At 46.4% G+C, this 21,045-nt stretch overlaps 1 protein-coding gene across 2 annotated transcripts in view; it reads right to left on the bottom strand.

Annotated features, from left to right (window-relative positions):
- The window catches only part of XKR6 (XK related 6), a 165,195-nt gene that overhangs the window by 109,903 nt on the left and 34,247 nt on the right, over positions 1–21,045 (bottom strand). Inside the window, exons 2-3 of one of the 2 annotated variants that reach the window (XR_008440965.1) lie at positions 7,232–7,347; positions 4,098–5,253 (exon numbers count right to left, since the gene is read on the bottom strand). The exons of the other annotated variant lie outside the window; for it this stretch is intronic. The gene's annotated coding sequence lies outside the window, so the exon portion shown is untranslated. Of the gene's footprint in view, positions 1–4,097; positions 5,254–7,231; positions 7,348–21,045 lie in introns of those variants that run through there. 2 annotated transcript variants of the gene reach the window in all.

Here is a 21,045-nt window from a genome sequence, read left to right as displayed (position 1 = left end):
AATCTGAGAGACTCCCAGACACACAGCCTTCAGCAACAACTCTCACCTGCCCTTTGGGATCTTTGAAAAGCAGATCCCAAACTGAGGTGGACTGAGCTGCCTGATGGTGTTGAACAGCCTCCCTGGCTCTCCTGTGCCCCACATGTGCAGCAAATGTTTGGATCCTCAGGGCAGGGGAACCTTCCTGGTGCCTGGGGGGATTGGAGGGAGTTTGAGGGGGAGTTTTAACAGCTCATGCAGGGGAAAACAAGGTTTAAAGGCCAATGTCTTGGTCAACACAAGTTGATTTTATATTTGTGAAAGAGAAGAGGGAAAGGATTCTCCACACTGGACCCTCCACTTCTAATTAAGGGCAGCTCTGATTTCTGCTCTCTGTGAGCAGAGTCAGGACCCAGGAATGGCTGAAGCTGTGTCAGGGGAGGGCTCGGCTGGATATTGGGAAAAGGTTCTTCCCCAGAGGGTGTTTGGCCACTGAACAGGCTCCCCAAGGAGCTTGGGGCAACCTGGGATACTGAAATGTGTCCCTGCTCATGGCAGGGGTTGGAATGAGAGGAGCTTTAAGGTCTCTCCCCAAACCATTCTGGGATCTTAGAACACCATCCCAGTTTTTCAAGGCACTATGACCTCAGCATCTTCAGTATCTGAAGCAAACACCACAGGCAGTGTCTATTTTAGACCATATTATTCAGTTTCAATACTTTTCAATGCTGGTTTTCTTCCATTTTAATTGCAACTCCACCTTTGGGATTAGTGATTTTATTTTATGATGGGATATTAAGAGTAGGCAGCCTTCTTTTTTCTTTTCTAGTCCAAGCCAGTATTTAGAAGGAATAGCTTAAATTATTAAATGCACACAAGCACAGGAAACACAGGAAACTCTCAGCCATTATCCTATGAAGACAATGCCAATGCAAACACTGTAATAAAATATTCTTCACTGAAATCAACACTAATTTTCCCAGGCAATCAAATCCATCCCTGTGATCCCTCCTCCCAGGGAAAACAGCCAGCACAGCTAAATTCAGATCTCTGTGGCTCCATGCTTAAATTTGGCTCAGACACACTGCAAATCAATGACTCCAGAAATGTTTTCTAAGGAAAAAAATCCCTGTGGGCAAAGTTTGCTCCAGCCCACGGCAGCTCTCCTGACACAGCAGCAAAGAGCCCGGGGCTGCATCGATCCGGGAATCCAGGAAGGCTGAAGCTTCCAGTTGTGAACTTGTTGCGGCCACCACTGTTGGGACATGGCTCCTGTGTCCAAGGGGACAGTCCCCAAGGACAGCTCAGCCATGAGGATACTCCCAGAGGATGATGCTGCCCCAGCAGCCCAGAAACAGCACCGAGTCTCTCACAAGCTCCTCCCTCATCCACACACAGTGAGGATCAGGATGGGATGGAGAAAGGGATGGAGCAGGTCTGGTCAGCATCTGCCAGCTGAGGAGGAGGAGGAGAGGACATGTGACAGGGAGTATTTTGGGTTGGAAAAGGCTTTTAAAGGCCTTCCAACCCCCTGCAGTGAGTAGTGACATCTTCAGCTAGATGAGGCTGCTCAGAGATCCACTCAACCTGATCCCAAATGCTTTTAGGGATGGGGGAACCAGAAATTCCTTCCCCAGTTGTAGGAAATCTGCAGATTGCCCATGACCAGGGCTGTGTTTGTGTTTCACAGGACACTCAGAGAACACCAATTTCTTGTCTCCAGAAAGTGTTGGTGCCTCTCTTTGATGTCCCTGAACTCTTACTCGGTAAGAGGATGAAATGTTCCACTGAGGTATCACAAGGTGGGTGCAAACCACCACCTCCATGATTTCTTTAAGGATCTTGCAGCACCTTGGCCTCAAGACCATGGCAAAATAACACAATCATGGAAGATCAACCATTTCCCAGCACTGCCAAGGCCACCACAGACCCATGTCCCCAAGTGCCACATCCATGTAGCTTTTAAATCCCTCCAGGGATGGGGACTCCACCACTGCCCTGGGCAGCTGTGCCAGGGCTAGGCAGCCCTTTTGGTGAAGAAATTATTCCTAATATCTAACCTTAATCTCTCCTGGGGATCTTGAGGCCATTCCCTCTCCTCCTGTCCCAGTTCTCTGGGAGCAGAGCCCGACCCCCTCTGGCTGTCCCCTCCTGTCAGGAGTTGTGCAGAGCCACAAGGCCCCCCCTGAGCCTCCTTTTCTCCAGGCTGAGCCCCTTTCCCAGCTCCCTCAGCCCCTCCTGGTACTCCCTTCTCCAGCTCTGTTCCCTTCCCTGGACATGCTCCAGCCTCTCCAGTCTTGTCAGGAGGGTCTCAGAGCTGTCCCCAGAACTGGAGGTGCCCCAGCAGTGCCAGCACAGGGGATGGGCACTGCCCTGGTCCTGGTGGACACACATTTCCTGGAACAGCCCATGGGCCATTGACCTTTTTGGCCACCTAGGCACACCTGGCTCTTGTTCACCTGCCTGTTGTCTATGGCATGGAAGTTCCAGCCCCACCAAACCAGAGTTGGAGCCCCTGTCCAGCTTTCAGAACACCCCCAGCCTGTCCCCCCAGTCCTGCAGAGCAGTGATGGTGACAGTCCCTTGGCCAGGCAGCCAAAGCTGTGTCATCAGGCTTAAAGAGCCCAGCACCAAACTGAAAGAGGCTGAATCATTTCTCCTTCCATACCCACGGCCCAGGATCAATTAAACTTTGCCATGGCTCCTCCTGTGAATCACTTAAGAGGGGTAACAATGAAACCACTTCATAGGAAGCAGTTTTAAAAATGCCCTGCTCTGCATAAGACAAGTTTACCACAGAGAAGGGGGGAAAATATTCAAGCATGTTCAGCATCTTATAGATTAATCCTAGGCCTAGAGCCAGGATAATTACTGCCAGAAGGAATAAAAGTAACATAAATATAGGTTAACACACAAAGGGTCCCGTTTGCAAGGTTTTACACATCACCAGCTCAAAGGCAGATTTGTAAATTTAATTATAGAAAGATTTATAAAAGCAGGTAATACCCAAAGGGATGTAAAAATAATTTTACTACAGTGAAGAGAACACAAAAATAAAAAAATAAAAGAAACTCCAAACATTTAAAATTAACTAGGGCATCTGATGGATCTCCTGAAGCCCTTCCGCAGGATTCAGCCCAGACTGCCAGAGCAGCATCCGCCACAGCCTTCCAGAAATGCCATTTCCAGAGGAGAGCAGATAAGTCACTCTGACAGCCTTGCGACCTTCCAGAGCTGATGTGCTTAAAAAAAAAATCTTCTTTTTTTGTAGGGGGTGCTCCTGGTATGGTCAAAGCCTTGTTAGGATGGGGAAGGACAATTCCAAAACACCTTTGCTGCAGGGGTGCTGTGAAATCCCTGGAACTGCTGGTTCCCAGCAGGATTAATGGTGCTTTTCTGCCAAGGACAGCTTTGGGGGAGGAGGATGGTTCCCCGTCCATGGCAGGGGGTTGGAACGAGATGATTTTTAAGGTCCCTTCCAACCCAAACCATTCTGTGACTCCATGATTAAATATCACTGGGATGGATTTAGGTTCTGAAGGAGCTGTTGCCAGAGAGGGAAAAAGCAGGAGCAGGGCCTAGCCAAGCAACTCAGCATGGAAAAACAGGGATATATTCTCTGCCAACCATGCCACAAAAGTGTTAAAAACTCTCTCCTTCTATGAATCTGCATTCTTGAAGAAAAATGAAATACTGTAACAAGGTGTATATGAAAGGAAGGCACAGGAAGGAGAACTCCATTCTGGGATGTCCTGGCATTCCCACTAAAATACAGCCACCCTTAGAAACTTGAAATTGTAACTCTTACCTATAAACCCCATTTTTGGTGTATAAACCACGTTTCTGACCTACCCAGTGCTTTCTGCTCCAGGAGGCACTTCCTGAAAGATCCCTGGGAGTGATGCAAGTGCTAAACCAAGCTTTTGTCAGTCCAGCAAAACATGCTGTCACTTTTAAATGCATCTTTTGGGGACTTCAAACAGCTCCTGGCTGGAATGCTCTGCTCCTCTGCTCCCCCCATGCCCAGCGTGTGTGTGAGGAGAAAATGTTCAGGATGCTGAATGCCTGTAAAAAAGCATTTCAAAGGATCACAGACAAGGATTTTTTCAGCATGAAAATATGCATTTATTAGGAAGAAAACTTATGGGTTTACAAATATCATAAATAAAATATAGTGTGATAACAAAACCCTCAGGACTGAGCAGTAAATCTCTGGAAAATGGGGACAGGCCCCGCAATTTTGCCACAATCACCATCAGTTCTGCGCAGGTGGCTCTTGGAATCTCATTTCACACCAGTTGTTTCCCCCCACAAAGATCCAGGCTGGACATTCCAAACCCTTTTTGTATGTAAATCTGTTCCTACAGCTCAAAAACCTCCACACAGGACACCAGAGCTGTTTGCAAGAGCGTGGTTTAAATATACACCAATGTATATTAATGTATGTAGTGAGCACCCAAAACAGCACGGGGAGGGTAACAATTCATCTGCCTTGGGAAGGCCGACCCCAGGAAGCAGCAGCAGCGTTATGGGATGGCACAGGATGGAATGGGATGCGGTAATGGGAATGCAAATTGAATCTCACTATCGAGGAAGTGCCACTAAATCAGAGGCTGCAGCAGACGGAGCCGGGAGGAGTCCCCGGTCCTCCCCCTCCCCGGGCAGTGTAAAACTGGATTAGGTGTGAACTTCAAACCCAGTGTGATGTGGAATAATCCTATGCTGGCAGAAAGGGATCAAAGCTAATTTCTCTAACTTGCTTCATCTTCTGCGGAGATGTGGAACTTGGGAGACACAGCAGGCTGGGAGTTAAAGCCCTGCTCTGTCAGAGGCTGCAGCAGGGGCTGAGGGAGAACAGAGCACAGTAAAAATCCTGAGGAGTGGAGTTGTTTCTGATGAGCTTTTAGGAAATCGGGGAATCACAGGATGGACTGGGTTGGAAGGCACCTTAAAAATCATCTCATTCATCCCTGGAAGTATCCAAGGCCAGGCTGGGCAGGGCTTGGAGCAACCTGGGCTAGGGGAAGGTGTCCCTGCCCATGGCAGGGGGGTGGAACAAGATGGGTTTTAAGGTCCCGTCCAACCCAAACAATTCTCATTTCATGATTCTCTGTCTCTATACCTGGATCAGCTCTGCTCACGTAGAATTCCAGAAACTTAAAGTAACCCAACCAAACAACAGGAAAAAAAAAAAAATCCACTCCTTCCCATATTAAATGAAACAATTTGATCCAAGCACTGGAACATCTCAACACCCATAAAAACCTTTCATACCTAAAAAACAAAAAAAGAGAAAAGAATAAAATTAAATAAATAATAATGCTCAAATCTTAACTAAAACACTATTGATCAATTAAACCTTAAATGGTGAAATAAAAAGAGGATGTTCAGGGATCCCTGATGGGGTGGCAGAGCTCATTCCAACAAAGGTTCAGTGCCTCAGGTGCAGACCCAGTCAAAGCTGGAGCCAAAAGATCAGGATTTCTAGAAGAGGACACACGGCAGTGTCAGTGACTGAGAGGGAGCCAAGACCAGCAGCTCTGACTGGGCAACTCACCTGAAATCACTGAATCTTTAAGGCTGGAAAAATCTTTCAGGTCATTGAGTTCCCCCAGCACTGCTAGGACCACCACTGGCCCATGTCCCCAAGTGCCACATCCACATGGCTTTGAAATCCCTGCAGGGATGGTGATTCCACCATGGGCAGCCTGTTCCAGTGCCTGAGCACCCCGTCAGTGAAGGAACAGATAAATGAAGTCAGCTGGAATAAAAAATCCCAGCAGTGTAAATTAAGCATTCCAAAGCCTTTAAGAAAATAATTTTACAGGTAGGTGCCAATTGATTGGTAACTACACCTTAAAATGGGACAGGAATTGGTATTTCTGGTTTGGGATGAGATCCCTCCACACCCAGTGCTCCCTCTGTGCTGCTAAAAGGATGCTGGCAACTGATAAACCCAGAGCTCATGGAGAAATAGTCTACTTTGAGGTGTAAATCAGCTCTTACACTGCAAACTACAAATGATTCTGCTGGATAAAAAGCACAAAAAATTAAGTACAAAGAGGCTCAATCACCTCAAATAACGATTAGCCATAAGTGGATACATTATACCACAGACATGTCTCTGCTCTGTTAAATATTAATTTAAATGGACACATTTTAAAAGACATATAATAGGGATAAGCACTTTTTGTTAAAGGAGAGCAACTCCTGTTAGTGAGTAAGAAAGGAACAGCTCAGAGGAGAGCAGAAAGATTTCAAGCAAGAACAGTCCAAGGATAAGAAAAATGTAAGTACAGTAACCTGATACAATCATACGCATGTAAACATGTGCATTCAGTGCAGCTTTTCTAAATAATTCCTTAAAAGCTTGAACTGCAAACTAAATAATATAATATATTGCTGATCTCCAGATCTGTGAGATCATTCAGCTTTACAAGATGACTCCAGAATGGAGTAACACTGAGCTAAAACACACACAGAGCTGAAACCAGCCCAGCTTTGGCTGCAACTCGAGGCAACGTCAGCAGCTGCCACTGCAAAATGTGCAGAGAGTTCTCTCCAAGCTTTATACACACCCCCTAAATAAATCCTGTGCCAAAACACAGCAAATACTCTCTGTCAGAGACCAAGCTATAAAGCTGTTTGGCTTGCTTAAGTTCCAGCTTGAGGGGTGCTTGAGAATGCTCCGATATAGGAAGGGAAATATCAGCCTGAGCATGTGCCCACCTTGTTTTTTCCTCCACTGGTGGTATTATGATATTATGGTATTATTATAGTATTACATATGAATTTTCTAGTGATAATTAACTGAGAAATTTAGTACATTTGCCAATTACCTGTCAACACAAAACTTTATTTCATTTAGTTACGGAATCATAGAATCACAAAATTATAGAATCAGGGAATGGTTTGGGTGGGAAGGGACTTTAAAGCTCATCCAATTCCACCCCTGCCATGGGCAGGGACACCTTCCATTATCCCAAGCTGCTCCAAGCCCCATCCAGCCTGGCCTTGGACACTTGCAGGGGCAGACACAACTTCTCATGCAATTTTTGGCTTTGTACAATGCTGCCTAAACTCCCCTCTGCTCCCAAAGCACTTTTGGGGGGAATTACGGGATACCCAGGACTATTTGCAAGCGGAAACTCCATGGAAAAGGAAAGAGAAGCTTTGCAAAGCAGCAGAAGTTATGTCTGAAGACAAGAACAGAAAATGACAGCTCAACAGAAGCTTTTCTTGGTCTCATTACCATTTAGTTGGAAGTTTTCCAGAGCGCTGGTCTCTTACAGCTCCTTCTATGATGGAATCAGGTGATGTCAAAATAACCCCAATTCTGCCTTAGTGCTTCATTCCCTTTGGTTTAAGCTAAAAACAAAGACACACATGGATGATTATGGAATGGAAAACAAAAGAAAACAAAAACAATGCTTTTTTGCAGGATTCTGAGTTGTCATGAACGGTGAAAACAAACAAATAAATATAAACAAAGAACAAAAATGATTTAAATGATGTGTATAATGTATACACATTAAAACATATATACATTGGAATAAAGGGATGAAAATAACAGGTAAGAAACCACATTGTGTTTGCAATGGATGATAGAAATGAACAGAAATCTGCTTACAGGAACTGAAAACACGCTGCCAAGGTGTAGTCCTGACTTCTTTCACCACTTACCCAGCTGCAATTACCATCACCTCAGCCACAAACAGCACATCTGAGGAGGGAGGGGGATTACTAGGGGCTCCTTTGTCATCCCAAATTACCTGCCCTGTGTACACAAGCACTGGCTTAAATATTCAAAGGAATTTGCCTCCAAGAAAAGTCATCTTTATTGTCATTGTCCCCAATTTCACAGTCAGACCAGCGACACAGCCGGCTGTGTGTCAGCACAGCCCCCAGTTTGAGGAATCCACACTGACACGACAAGAACTAATCCTATTATTCCCTTAACGACATCTGAATAGGCATTTTCCAAGTCCTGCTTCTTATTGTAAGTTTAACCCACGTGTTAATTCTCTTACTGAGATCTCAAGCTGCTTTCTCTAGAATCGGGGATTTAGAGGAATCAAATCCCTTCTATTCAATTTGCTACTTAAGAGACAAACCTTTCAAAATTAAACTTGCAGGCTGTTTGCCTGAAAAACAGTGCTTCTCCTTCCAAGGAAAATATCTCTAAAACCCGTTTTAGGCACAGAGAGAAGTTTTTAGCACATCTCAAGTTTAAACCTGACAGCAGCCACCTTGAAGTAAGAACCAGGAGGGCAGAAATTCATCGGGGGAAAGATTTTCAGTTTATTTTAATACCAATTTGATGAGCGAGCAACCAAGCAGTGCTTTATTTGAGTAAATTATTTCCTGTTATTGTGATTCTACTCCAGTAAACCACAAATCACAGAATGGTTTGGATTGGAAGGGATCTTAAAGGTCATTTTGTTCCAACTCCCTGCCACGGGCAGGGACACATTCCATAATCCCACGTTGTTCCAAATCCCATCCAGCGTGGCCTTGGACACTTCCAGGGATCCAGGGCAGCCACAGCTTCTCTGGGCAATATTCGAAGATGATAAAGTGGGGAAAGACTTGGACATAACCCAACTCCTCATAGACACTTCCTGTGGCTGAAAAAAGTTTTGAGCGCACCATGCTCAGGGGAGTTTTCCTTTCTGTAATCAAATATTAAGCTATGAAGCCCCATGAAAACAAACACCTCACTCTACACACACACAGACACTTTCCGTGCTTTCCAGCAAAGCCACAACAACAGATTTGCTGTGGGTCTGCAGGAACTTATAGGTAACGTATTAAATATTGATTGAAAATAAATCCAAATAATTAGGCTTAAATTTTAATACCCGTGTAGGTTTCTCTATAATTCATGATGAACGGCATTTTCTGAGGTTCCATGAGAGGCTCTGGGTTTCATTTTAATTATGCATTTCTTACATAATTTACCAAATTCAGTAATGTGCAGTGAGTCTCCCAGCCATTGAAGTGAGTAACGAGATTTATCAGCCCAGTTTGTCACACAACAAACAGGATTCAGAGCCTTATAAAGGCGGGTGATGAAAGATACATAGAGGGAGGGAAGAACCAGCAGCAGCTTTATTTCCATGTAATAATGCTAATAATATGCAAATAATTCCCCATCTTAATGAATACTTCAGATGAATGCCACGTTCCAAGCAGGGATGGCACAGGGAGGGAGGGAACTCAGCTGCTGGGAGTGTTCAAAGCTCTTTGGAAACCACAAAGTTACAGCTGTGGGTACCAGTGAGCTTCTTTTCTCCCCCCAGAGGGAGGCTGGACACTGGAACAGCTCCCCAGGGAATGGGCACAGCCCCAAGTCTGCCAGAACTCCAGGAGAGCTTGGACAACACTCTCAGGAATGCACAGAGTGGGATTGTTGGGCTGTCTGTGCAGGGCCAGGGGTTGGATCAATGATGCTGATGGATCCCTCTGAACTCAGGATATTCTGTGATTCCATGATCTTCACATACCAGGAAGGACACTGTCACATGGCAGAAGGTACCTAAGCTCCTCAAGCTCCTTACATCCTGTTTTCAGACAGTGACAGTCACATCAAAAATGTGGATAATTTTCAAAATAGGCAGGGATGCACACAAACCCCTATAGGGATCTCCATGAGGAGGCTGGAGCACAGACAACATTTTATAGGCCCAAACTTCCAGGGGTCTGTGACTTGCTCTCCTAAATACTTCTAGTGACTCTTCAAAGCTGGATTTGGAAGTTTCTCCTGAATCCCTGCAAATGTTGGAGGAGCGAGTCTTGCTGTCCTACAACAAACATTTAAATGGATTTTTTTTACTGTTTCCCAAGATTTAGCAAACTTCCCCCATTGCAGCAGGAATCATCCCCCCTGGGACACTGGGCATGTGCTCAGAAGCCAATGCTATCAGGTATTTGCCATGCTGTTCTTTTCCCTTATTATTTTAGCCTCAAACATCTTCAGGGAACTCAAATTTAAGTCTTACAACCTCCTCACAAAGCCAAGCCAGCATCCCTTCCCACGTTCTCACTTGAAACCCACATTTTTTCAGTCCTCCTTAGGCATCCCTTTCATTCAGCTTCCCATACCCACACATCCTCTGGGATTTCCACTCTATCTCCTCTCTCAACAAAGTGTTAGGAGAAACAGGAACCTTTGGGGGAATCTCCTCCATCTGCAAGAAGATCCCCCTAAGCCTCCTTTTCTCCAGGCTGAGCCCCCCAGTTCCTTCAGCTGCTCCTCACAGGACTTCCTCTCTAGGCCCCAAATTCCCGTGGAAAAAAAAAAAGGCCCAAAATCCCTCAAAAGTTCACCCTGATGATGAATGGGGGTGGTGGATCCTCCTCTATGCTCATCCTTGGGGGAAAAAGAAAGTGTAAACCTCTCCCTTCTCAGGCACCAAAGGATCTGCACAGAAGAGAAAGCCCTTTAAAAGGCACACAAACCTTCCCCTAATTCTCTCAGATTCCCCCCTGGGTCCCAGAGCAGCTGACTGTGAGACAGAAACCCCAGGACACCAGGCTTTGTTAGGTCTGGCACTCACAGCACTGCTCCTGGGATATCCCCACTGGAAGACAACAAAACCTCCCCCTAAGGAATCTGCAGCTCCAATGCTATCATAGGACTTGACTGTGGAATCATGAGCCCTTGAAATATTTTGCTTATTTTGACCTCAGACACCGAGGGAAATCTGCTGCTTTCACTGTCAGGTGGGACCAGCAGAGAAATAATTTTTTTCAACGTCTGATCCAGCACCAGCAGAGCCCATTGCTCACCAAGTGCAGAGACACTCTCTGAACTGAAAACTAAACTCAATCCTCAGCTCTGCTTAAAGGATGCCCTCAGACACCAGGTGACAGTGGGCTGTGACCAGGGATTTACTGCAAAATATCAAAGCTACTGTGGGAACGAGGAAACCTTGAGCCAGAAAAGACCCAGAGACTGTGCTGCACCCACTGAAACGCAGTGTTCCCAAAAGAAACGTTTTCCATTTGACACCAGGAACACAGAATGGTCTGGGATGGAAGGGAACTTAGATATTATCTCCAAGCCCCTGCCAAGGGAAGGGAATCCACTCAACAAACACTGCTGCTCCAAGCCTTGTCCAACCTGGCTTTGGACACATCCAGGGATCCAGGGGCAGCCACAGCTTCTCTGGGCACCCTGTGCCAGGGCCTCCCCACCCTCACAGCCAAGAATTCCTTGCCAATATCACATCTATCCCTGCCCTCTGGCAATGGGAAATTATTCCCTGTGTCCTGTTCCCTCCATCCTTTGTCCCAAGTCCCTCTCCAGATCTCCTGGAACCCCTTTAGGCTCTGGAAGGGGCTCTGAAGTCTTCCTGGAGCTTTTTTTTCTCCAGGCTGGACATTCCCAGCTCTCCCAGCCTGGCTCCAGAGCAGAGGCTGCTCAGAGAAGATACCATCTGAGACCAAAACTGGACAAATTACACTTCACTGCTCCTTTTCCATGTATTTCACGGGGAACACAGGTGTGAAGAAGAGGAAATTCTCTTCCACCTCTGAAACATTCAGCTCTAATAAAAAACAGCACAGCCAAGTAGGGCACTGTGAAATTATTCAGATTTCAAGTAATAGCACAAATTTGCAATAACCCACAAAGCTCTTAATTCTTCCCCAAATAACTTCTGAGTAGATTCAAGCACACAAAGGAAAACAAGCAGGGAAGGAATGAGAGAATGACTTTTTACATGGGCTGATAAGGGATGGGACAAAGTGGGAGAAGGAGGAGAGATTTAGATGGGACATTAGGAGGAAATTCTCCCCTGTGAGGGTGGGGAGGCCCTGGCACAGGTTGGCCAGAGAAGCTGTGGCTGCTCCTGGATCCCTGGAAGTGCCCAAGGCTGGGTAGGACATTGGGGCTTGGAGCAACCTGGGATAGTGGAAGGTGTCCTTGCCCATGGCAGAGGTGGAAGCCTTGCAGCAGAACTGTTTCAACCTGTTCATTGATTACAGAATCTAAATAAAATAAAGGAAGATGGACAAATAAGCAACCAGAGCAGTACATCTGAGCTCCCAGGTGGGGAAACATCACTTAATAAGGGAATTTTGTGGGCAGCAGCACCAGAGCTGGAAACCTTTATTCCGGTCTCTACAATCAGCACTTGCAGCACTTTGTTGACACAACAGAACATGGCTCAATTTCAAGCACTGTTGAGGTTGAGTAATTTCAAACATCTTTTAATGTTTGTAGAGAGTCCAGAGGGAAGTTGGTCAAAAAGATCTCCAAGACAGCCACGTGGAAATAAGATACAAACCTCTTCAAATCACTGCAGTGCCAGGCAGGAGGCAGGAATGGAGACAGAGGAGGGAAAGGGGAAAAGGTGAGGATCCACACTTCCAGTTAAACTGCTTAAAGCATTTATTTATGTCCAGTGGCTCCATTACAAGTTCACAGTGTGCCTTGGGGAGCAGTAACAGACCAATTCCATGAACACAGATTGGTGCCTCAGAAGTAAAATTTTAAGTGTAATCCGTACTCCTATCTCTTCTCATGGCATGAACACTCCTTTTAGAGGGAGGTTGTCCTCCTGATTTCTTACAGGTACCAAAAATTGTGCATGAGAAATCAGATAAGACATGAATACAGCTGAATTTAACTTCAGTATTATACACTAGGGCATTGGTGCTTTTAATGAAAATCTGGGAAAGATTGCTGATAAACCTGAGTTGGGAACAATGACAGCAAAAATAGGCTAACACTCATCAACAGAGCTTCCCCTAAACTCGTGAGGTAAGGGGAGAGCCCTTTGAAAGTCTAAATTGAATCTACAAAGGACAAAATTAGCTGCTCACTGTTCATATTAGAGCATTTTTCAGAGCAGGATCCAGCAGCAGTATCCCAGCAAGGAATTTCAGGATAACAAATGGTAAACACAAACCAGCACTTAGAGTTTGTGTCGTTTTTTTGGTCACTCATATTATGATGATTCAGAATAAGAAAATCTGTCCTGAGAACACTGAGAGACACACAGCTCTTCAGGATGCCCTATTAGAACAGGAATGCCCTGCAAACACGTCCCTGGAACAAGCCAGCAGTGGAGGATGTCAGGGAAAACAGGAACACACCTCCAGCAACAGGACAATGCTCTGAGGTTGGAGGAGCCATGGCTAAAATCTGTTTGAGTCCTGCTGGCAGCTCTGGTTTCCTCCTGACCTTGTAACTCCATGCACAGGCTGGAGTTTAAACCTGGCAGCAGGGAAAAACAACCAGGGCCACGAATGGTCCAGAAACCCTGAGCCAAGGTGTAGAGATGATGGGTGCAGAGTGCTCCATCTTCCTCTGGCTGGGCACAAAGTCTCTGCTTCTGCTTCCAGAAGCTTTCTGGGAGGGCTCACCACTCTTGGAAGTCAAACCAGATGTGAATGTTAATGAAGTGGTGCCCACAGCACTCCTGTCCCATCGGGAGTCACAGAATGGATTGAATAGGAAGGGGCCTTAAAGACCATCCAGTTCCAAACCCCCACCATGGGCAGGGACACCTTCCCCTATCCCAGGTTGCTCCAAGCCCCATCCAGCACGCCCTTGGGCACTTCCAGGGATCCAGGAGCAGCCACAGCTTCTCTGGGCAACCTGTGCCAGGGCCTCCCCACCTTCACAGGAAGAATTCCTTCCTAAAATTGCTAATGTAAACCTATTCTCTTTCAGTTTAAGCCATTCCCCCTTGTCCTGTCCCTCCATCCCTTGTCCCAAGTCCCTCTCCAGCTCTCTTGAAGCTCCTTTAGGCATTGGAAGGGGCTCTGAGGTCTCCTTGGATTTTACTCTTTCCAGGCTGAACACCCCCAATGCTCCCAGCCTGTCTACATGGGATATTTTATGTTTTTACATGGGGAAAATAAACAGCAGCAGGACTGTCAGATTTGCTGTGGAATCAGGAATGGGGACAACTGTGCAGCCTCACCCTGAGCCACGGGACAGCTGCTGTGCAGGTCTGCCTGCTTTCACCAGATCCTGCTGCATCTGCCACTTCTGAGCACCTCTGGCAGCACCACTTTTAGAAGAAAGCCGAGTTAAATCCTTCCTGTCCATTTGCTTTCTTCAGGACACAATTCAACCCCCTGCACAGATCCACACAGCTGTCCCAAAGTGTATCAGGATGGCTTAAATTCTTCTCTTAGTTTTATGATTATTCCATGGCTGAAGAATAAAAAAAAAAAAAAACCTTTTCCACATCACCTCAGAGAGCAGAGAAAGCCTCAGATGCACCAGCAGCTGCTGAAATTGCTCCTTCTACGTCTGTCCTGACACCTAAAAACCTGAAACCTTCTCCTGAAGGAAGATTCTTGTCAGTGCAGCACCAGCTACTACATCAAGCCCCAGTTAATTTGCCATTTGCTCCTACCCAGCAGAGGTAAGGAGTAAATCAGCACCTCTGTGGCTCTGTCACAGATGCCACAGGATTTTCCAGACAGACAGACAGACTGTAAGTGCTGCCCTGCTGGGACACTGCACGCCATGGCACCGGCACATTAAGAGGATCATGATCCCAGCATTAGCTGTGGGAACACTCCCAATAAATAGCTATTTTTCCAGCCTGATTACTCCAGCTTCCATCACTTCACATTTTGATGCAGGTTCTTCCTGTGAGCAGACTCATCACTGCCCAGCTAACTCTGTCCATCCGGCCCAGACACCACATTTGTTCACACAAGGCTGTGGCATATGGATTTTTCCTTCAAAAATGAGGAGTGTCAGCATTTTTCTATCATTCTTCTGGAGCAAAAGTGATGTTAACTACCCCCTTTTAAAAGCTGGAGTACATTTCATGAGAACTCCACTTTGTCAGGCCATGGTGAGGTCACAGATCAGGCTGGCAGGTGGAAAAGAAGGTTTAAATGTCTTTTTAGGGTCACCAGAGGAGGATCCCTCAGCCATTTGGGTTTTTCAGCAGCTCTTTACTGCCTGAATGCAAAGCAGTCTCAGCTGAATTTCACTAATTCCTTCAAAGGCTCTCTTACACTCATCTGCACAGATTATGCAGTAAATACGCTTTAAGAAAGCACTCCCTAACCCCAACAAGGCTGCTCAAAAAATAAGGCTTAACCAGCTGACCTCCGATTATCTTCAGCAGTTCACCCATCTGTCTCCAATACACAAATTCCAGCCTCAAAGCAACGCTTCCTTTAGGTGTCTGATCTGGATCTTAATAACTACAGTGCTCTTCAATGAAATGGTGACATGAAAGTGTCCAAACTGTTCCCAGAAAAGCTCAGTGAGGGCTGTGAACACTTAAACCCCTCTTGAAAGTCATCATATTCAAGGCACAGGACATTGAAGCAGCATTTCTGCTCTCAAGGGACAAACCAGGACCACCCCATCAGGATCTGTCCCCCTGACTCACACACGGACAAGATCAGCCCAAATGAAGTGAATCCAAGTCCTTAAATGTTAATTAACTCCCACACTGACTTTGGGAATAAACCTTCCCAGTAGTTTTGTCTTTTGTAGTGACAGTGTTTACAAAATTTGGGAGCTGTGAAGAAAACTGGGATTGCTCAACAGCAGCTTTCATGAAGTGCAGCATGCTGCAAAGTAAGTGACATTTGAAGCTAAAAATTAGTAAATTATTTGCCTAGAGGTGGAGCAGCTCCAAGGTGGTGGCATCATGCTCCAGTTCCTTTATGGCCTTCTCCTCCCTGGACACCTCTGTTACCATTCCATAGGTGCTGCAGGAGACATGGCATCAATCAGGAAACTAAAGTGTTATCCCAAACCTCCTGGGGTATCACAAACTTCAATTTTCCCCTTCTGCCTTAGGTTATTCTGAAGTCTCAGCCACCTTTAACTGCAGCCAGGACCTTACTCTGTCACCAATCATGGCATGACAGAATGGCTTGGGTTGGAAGAGACCTTAAAGATCATCCAGTGCCACCTCCTGCCATGGAAAGGGACACCTTCCACTGTCCCAGGTTGTCCCAAGCCCCATCCAACCTGGCCTTGGACACTTCCAGGGATCCAGGGCAGCCACAGCTTCTTTGGGCAATCCATGCCAGGCTTCCAGATACTGCCACCCTCCTGATGTTTGTGGACTAAGAGAGCAATTTCAGCCACTCCAAGCCTCTAAAAGTGATGTTTGACCCTTTCCAGCCTGGAATCCAGGCTCTTTAACATCCAGTATGGACACTGTAAGCAGCTTTTGCATCTGACGGGTTTCCACTGAGTGCATTTTACAAGTTAGGTCTCTTCAGGTCCAAATCTTTCTCTCAGTGCATTTGAAATCACCTAGAGAAATCCTGATCCTGGCAGGGCTTGGAGATTGTTTTGATTAGAAAAGAGAAAAAAAAATGCACAAATACATCTTAAAGAAAGGGGAAGATGGAACAGGAACTTTCAAATGGATGCAGCTTTGCTAGAGAAAGGAAAAAAAATCACAGGAAACCACCAGTCTGGGAAACAAAAGACCTGCAAGAGGCTGATTATGGCCTCGATTAACAATCCCTGCTCAGGGCCGGGGCAACAGGAGCAGAAGTGGGCAAATCCATCCCTGGGAAGAGGTGAAGGAAGGCAGGAGCTGCTTTCCAGGAGAACTGAGCTACAGGGACTCTTCACACCCCCATTATCCATGAGGGAAGAGCCCAGGGCACTTCCCATGGAAATGAATCTTGGCTCAGGACTGTAACAGAGCTTTGAGAGAGGAGGAAGCACCCGCACCCAATTTTCCTGCCTTAACTAGCCTCTGAATAGATCAATATTTTATCACTTTTCACTCTGAATATTTGGAGGGTTTTTCATTTCAGGAGAAAAGGAGGCTGCAAACCCACAGCAATGCATCGTGGGGCACTCAGCTGGTTCAAAAAAGATACAAGGACCCAGTGTTGCAGCTCCAAATTCCAATGGTGCAGCCAGACTGCTGATACAGCAAAGCTTATGAGATGTCACCTCTCAGTCTGAGGCCACCAGAAGTGTAAGAGGAGCACTGGATATACTTGCAGCCTGGGTTCAAGCAACAAAATTATCTGCTCTAACTCATCATGTGTCCTCCTGTAAAAAACACTGTGCAGAGTGTAGATTTCTATGGGACATTAGGAAAAAATATTTTCTTGTGAGGATGGGGAGGCCCTGGTATGGGTGCCCAGAGAAGCTGTGGCTGCCCCTGGATCCCTGGAAGTGTCCAAGGCCAGGCTGGACAAGGCTTGGAGCAACCTGGGATAGTAGAAAGTTCCCTGGCCATGGCAGGGGTTGGAATGAGATGAGTTTTAAGGTCCCTTCCAACCCAAACCATTCTGTGATTCTGTGATATAACAGAGCAAATTCTCTCCCTTCATCTCGCATTAAATCTAAGCATGAAGCAAAAGCAGCTGCATTTGTGTAGTGATACATGAAAGTGTCTGCAAAGCATTTTAGGATCCTTCAGGAAAAATGCTAAATATCTGTTCTATAATTCAATGAATGTTAATATATTCATCACAGATTTCGACTCTTCAATTGCACGGGAGAAAAACAAGAAAATTGGTGCTTGCTGCAATGTTACGATGCCAAGGGATGGAAGCGGTCCAGGGTCTCAGAATATTCAAGTTCTGTGCGGGATGCAGGGAAATCCCCCATGAGAACACAAGCAGAGTCTGTGTGCTGTGGGATGAGGAGTGAGGTCACACTCAGGCACGCTGGCTTGGACCTCCAGAGCCAGATGTTGTTTTACCTTTTTGTGGTTGCCAAAGTCAAACCCAAACCTGCCTCTGTCCTTACATCGAGGCCCTGGTCCTGCTTGCCAGGCAGAGCCGGGTGAATCATTCTCCTCGCTCCTTTTCCACATTGTGCCCTTCTAAAAAGCTCTACCTGAGGTGCCTTCCTGCACCAGCAGCTCTTGCCTGACACGACCTCGACCTCGTGAGGACAGGGCTCCAGACCACAAAGGCAGAGCACTTGCCCTCATTTTCCATTCACTGCTACTCCAAGGTATTTTTGTTCGCTGCTTGGAGCGACTCTGAGCCCATAACTGCCCTCCTTTGTTCAGGCTCTTCAACAAGAGAACCCACTGCTTTTGCAGTGTGCTCAAACATAAAGACTCTCAGCAATACCATGTGTTTAACCTCGGGCTATTTTAGCATGTGCTAAGTTAGGGGAGTGTTTGTAATGCACTCACCTAAATGATGAGTGCTCACACACCTCCTGCTTTTACACCTAGGCGGAAAAAACAAATCCCTGCTGCGGTGAATCCACATGGGAATAAGCTCCTCTGTGGCTTCCCTGCAATTTTCCCAAAAAGTCCTGCTATTCATCCTCTCCCCCAGCATCCTGGGTGTTTCCGTGACCATTTAAGCAAGTCACTTCAGAGGGCTGGAGCTCCTCTGTGCCAGAGACAGGCTGGGAGAGCTGGGGGTGTTCCCCTGGAGAAGGATCCAGGGAGACCTCAGAGCTCCTTCCAGTGCCTAAAGGGGCTCCAGGAGAGGTGGAGAGGGACTTGGGACAAGGGCCTGAAGGAACAGGACAAGGGGGAATGGTTTTAAGCTGAAAGAGGGCAGAGTTAGATATTGGGAAGGAATATTTGGCTGTGAGGGTGAGGAGGCCCTGGCACAGGTTTCCCAGAGAAGTTGTGGCTGCCCCTGGATCCCTGAAGTGTCCAAGGGCAGGTTGGACAGGGCTTGGAGCAACCTGGGATGGTGGAAGGTGGGCCCTGCTGATCACAGGGAGTTGGAATGTGATGATCTCTAAGGTCCCTTCCAACCCAAACCATTCTCTGATTCTATGACTTTTGCCCCCAGCCCAGTTACAAAGCTTCTCCCGATTTTCTCCCAGCAATACCCCTCATGCTGACAGCTGGAGTGCTGCTGGAGTGGGCTGGAGTGCCTTTGCAGGAGGAGCAGGAGAAGCATCTCAAAATGAGAGTATTATTCTCCAGCAGTGGAGCACCCTTTCCTCCAGCCTGGAGCCACAGCAACCCTTCCATTCCCCTGCTTTCCAACATTCTCCTCCTCCTGCTGTGCTTAGGAAAGGCCCTAAAATCAGCCCTTAAAACAATGTCAGCAGTTTTTAAACCCTGCTAAGCTGTGCACTGGAAGGAGCAGGGGAACAAACTGCCCCCAGAGGCAAACTCCAGTTCAGCTCCACTCAGCCATAGAAACTAAAATGTTAAAATAAGATACCTGTGCACAGTGGTGAACCCCTGAGCTGGCAGGTCACAGGTGGGCAAAGCACAGGATGTGCTGGCAGGGGCTTGGAACAATCTGGGATAGTGGAAGGTGTCCCTGCCCATGGCAGGAGGCTGGAACAAAATAAGCTTTATGGTTCCTTCCAACCCAAACCATTCTGTGATTCCAAGAAATACAGCAGGGTTACAACACTTTTAACATCTGGTTACTTTTTGATGTTATTCTCAGAAAATGTTTGCAAAATGGCCATCCAGCATCTCATCTTGATTATCTCAATGCCATCAAATACGCACAGATTTTGCCTCGTAGTAAATGCAGAGTATAATATTTAGGCATTTTAGAGTTTCAAGGCTGGAAAAGCTATTTCAGTCTTAAGAGCCTCAAGAAGCAATAAATCATAACAGCTCAGACAGGAGTTGTTTTTGACTCAGTATTACTGAGGTAAATTACTTGTAGCATTACAGAAGAGTAATTCTGTGTGTGAGAAGTGAGCAGCAGCATTTTGGTGATAAGGTTAGAGAGATATTTGTGCTAACGAGGAAATTTAAGCTCCATTTCAACGCAGAGTCGCTGCAGCCGTAACTCCGGAGCCGTCAGCGGTGTCTCCTGCCTTTCTCCAGGGACCAACTTAGCATCACTCTCACATCCTTCTCTGGAGTGATGAAAGCACATTATAGGCTGATAAAGGCAATCCGTGGTATTTCTTACAGGTCTCCAAAGATCAGCAATTTATTAAAAAGCGCTTTTCAGGAGCTGGGCAAAAACAAAATGTTCTTCATCAACACCTCACACCGAATTCATCTTCCCTTAAATAAATTCACAGCTCTGGCAACACAAACTCACTCTTCCCTAATTGCTGCTGTTCCACATTTGCAAATTCCAAGTGGTGATGCCTCTCTGCTTGTCAGCAGAGATTTATCAACCCCGCTCCATGTCCAAAGGTCACACGAGTAAATCTGAGTGTGTTCTGAGCAGGAATCCCTCTGTTCCTGAGCTGTCCCAGGGTGACAAACGCAGAATACAACAGTTTAAATAATTAAAACCAAAACAATAATTATCAAATGAAGGAACAAAGCAGCTCTGAGACACAGCGAGCTTTGCTTTGCTTTATCCTCCCATTACTTGCAACAGGTCTTGCAGGCTCTGCTGAGAATTAACAGCAATGAAGGGATACTCCGGGGCTTGGTTAAAGGCTACTGCACCCAGCTGTTCATCTGTCATCAAAACACTAAGAAACCACCAGAAAATTGAAGGTCTGAATCTCACTTCCCACTTAAAACCACCTTGGCAGTGCAAATATGAGAATAAATTATACTCCTCCAGCAGCAGCGTAAATGAGCTGTAGTGGAAAGGCCGATCCAGCTGAAGATTTCAAGTTAAAAAGTAAAGCAAATCCAAGTACAGATGTTTTATATTCTCATGCCTTGTGCAAATGCTGCTTTTGTGTGTGCTGGAGCTGCTCAGCTCTCCTCTGAACAGCACCTGGGAACTGTAGTGTCACATCAGACACTAAACCCAGGCACGGAAATGCCCAATAAATGAACCATCCAAAAATTTCTTTTACTGTTTCTGTACCTTTGCTGGTATCAAAATCTCTCTCCAGCCCACCTGCTGCCATGGAGCTCTTTGATTCATCCCCACAGCTGAGAAAAGTTTAAGCCAAGCCCCTGTGTGTGAAATCAGGGGAAATTGGTTAAATCAGCCAAGTCAAGTGGAATAACCAGGTAGGGAACTGCTCCTTACAGGAGTATCCTTATCCATTGGGGGTCACACCGCTGGAATTCAGGCCTGTTTTTCCCTTGGCTTCCCAAAGCACTCTGCACACAGAATGATACCTTCAGCTGTCTGCACTGAGGGGACTCACCACTCAAAAATCCACCCCTGGTAGCGCAGTGTCACCCCCAGAAGCCTAAGAATGAGGGGCTGCCAGGGATGTAGGAC

This window comes from Vidua macroura, chromosome 31 (genome assembly GCF_024509145.1).
Source record: "Vidua macroura isolate BioBank_ID:100142 chromosome 31, ASM2450914v1, whole genome shotgun sequence".
In the NCBI taxonomy this organism is placed as follows: Eukaryota; Metazoa; Chordata; class Aves; order Passeriformes; family Viduidae; genus Vidua; species Vidua macroura.
Note: the sequence above shows the minus strand (reverse complement) of the source record. Positions and strands in the feature narration are given on the sequence as shown.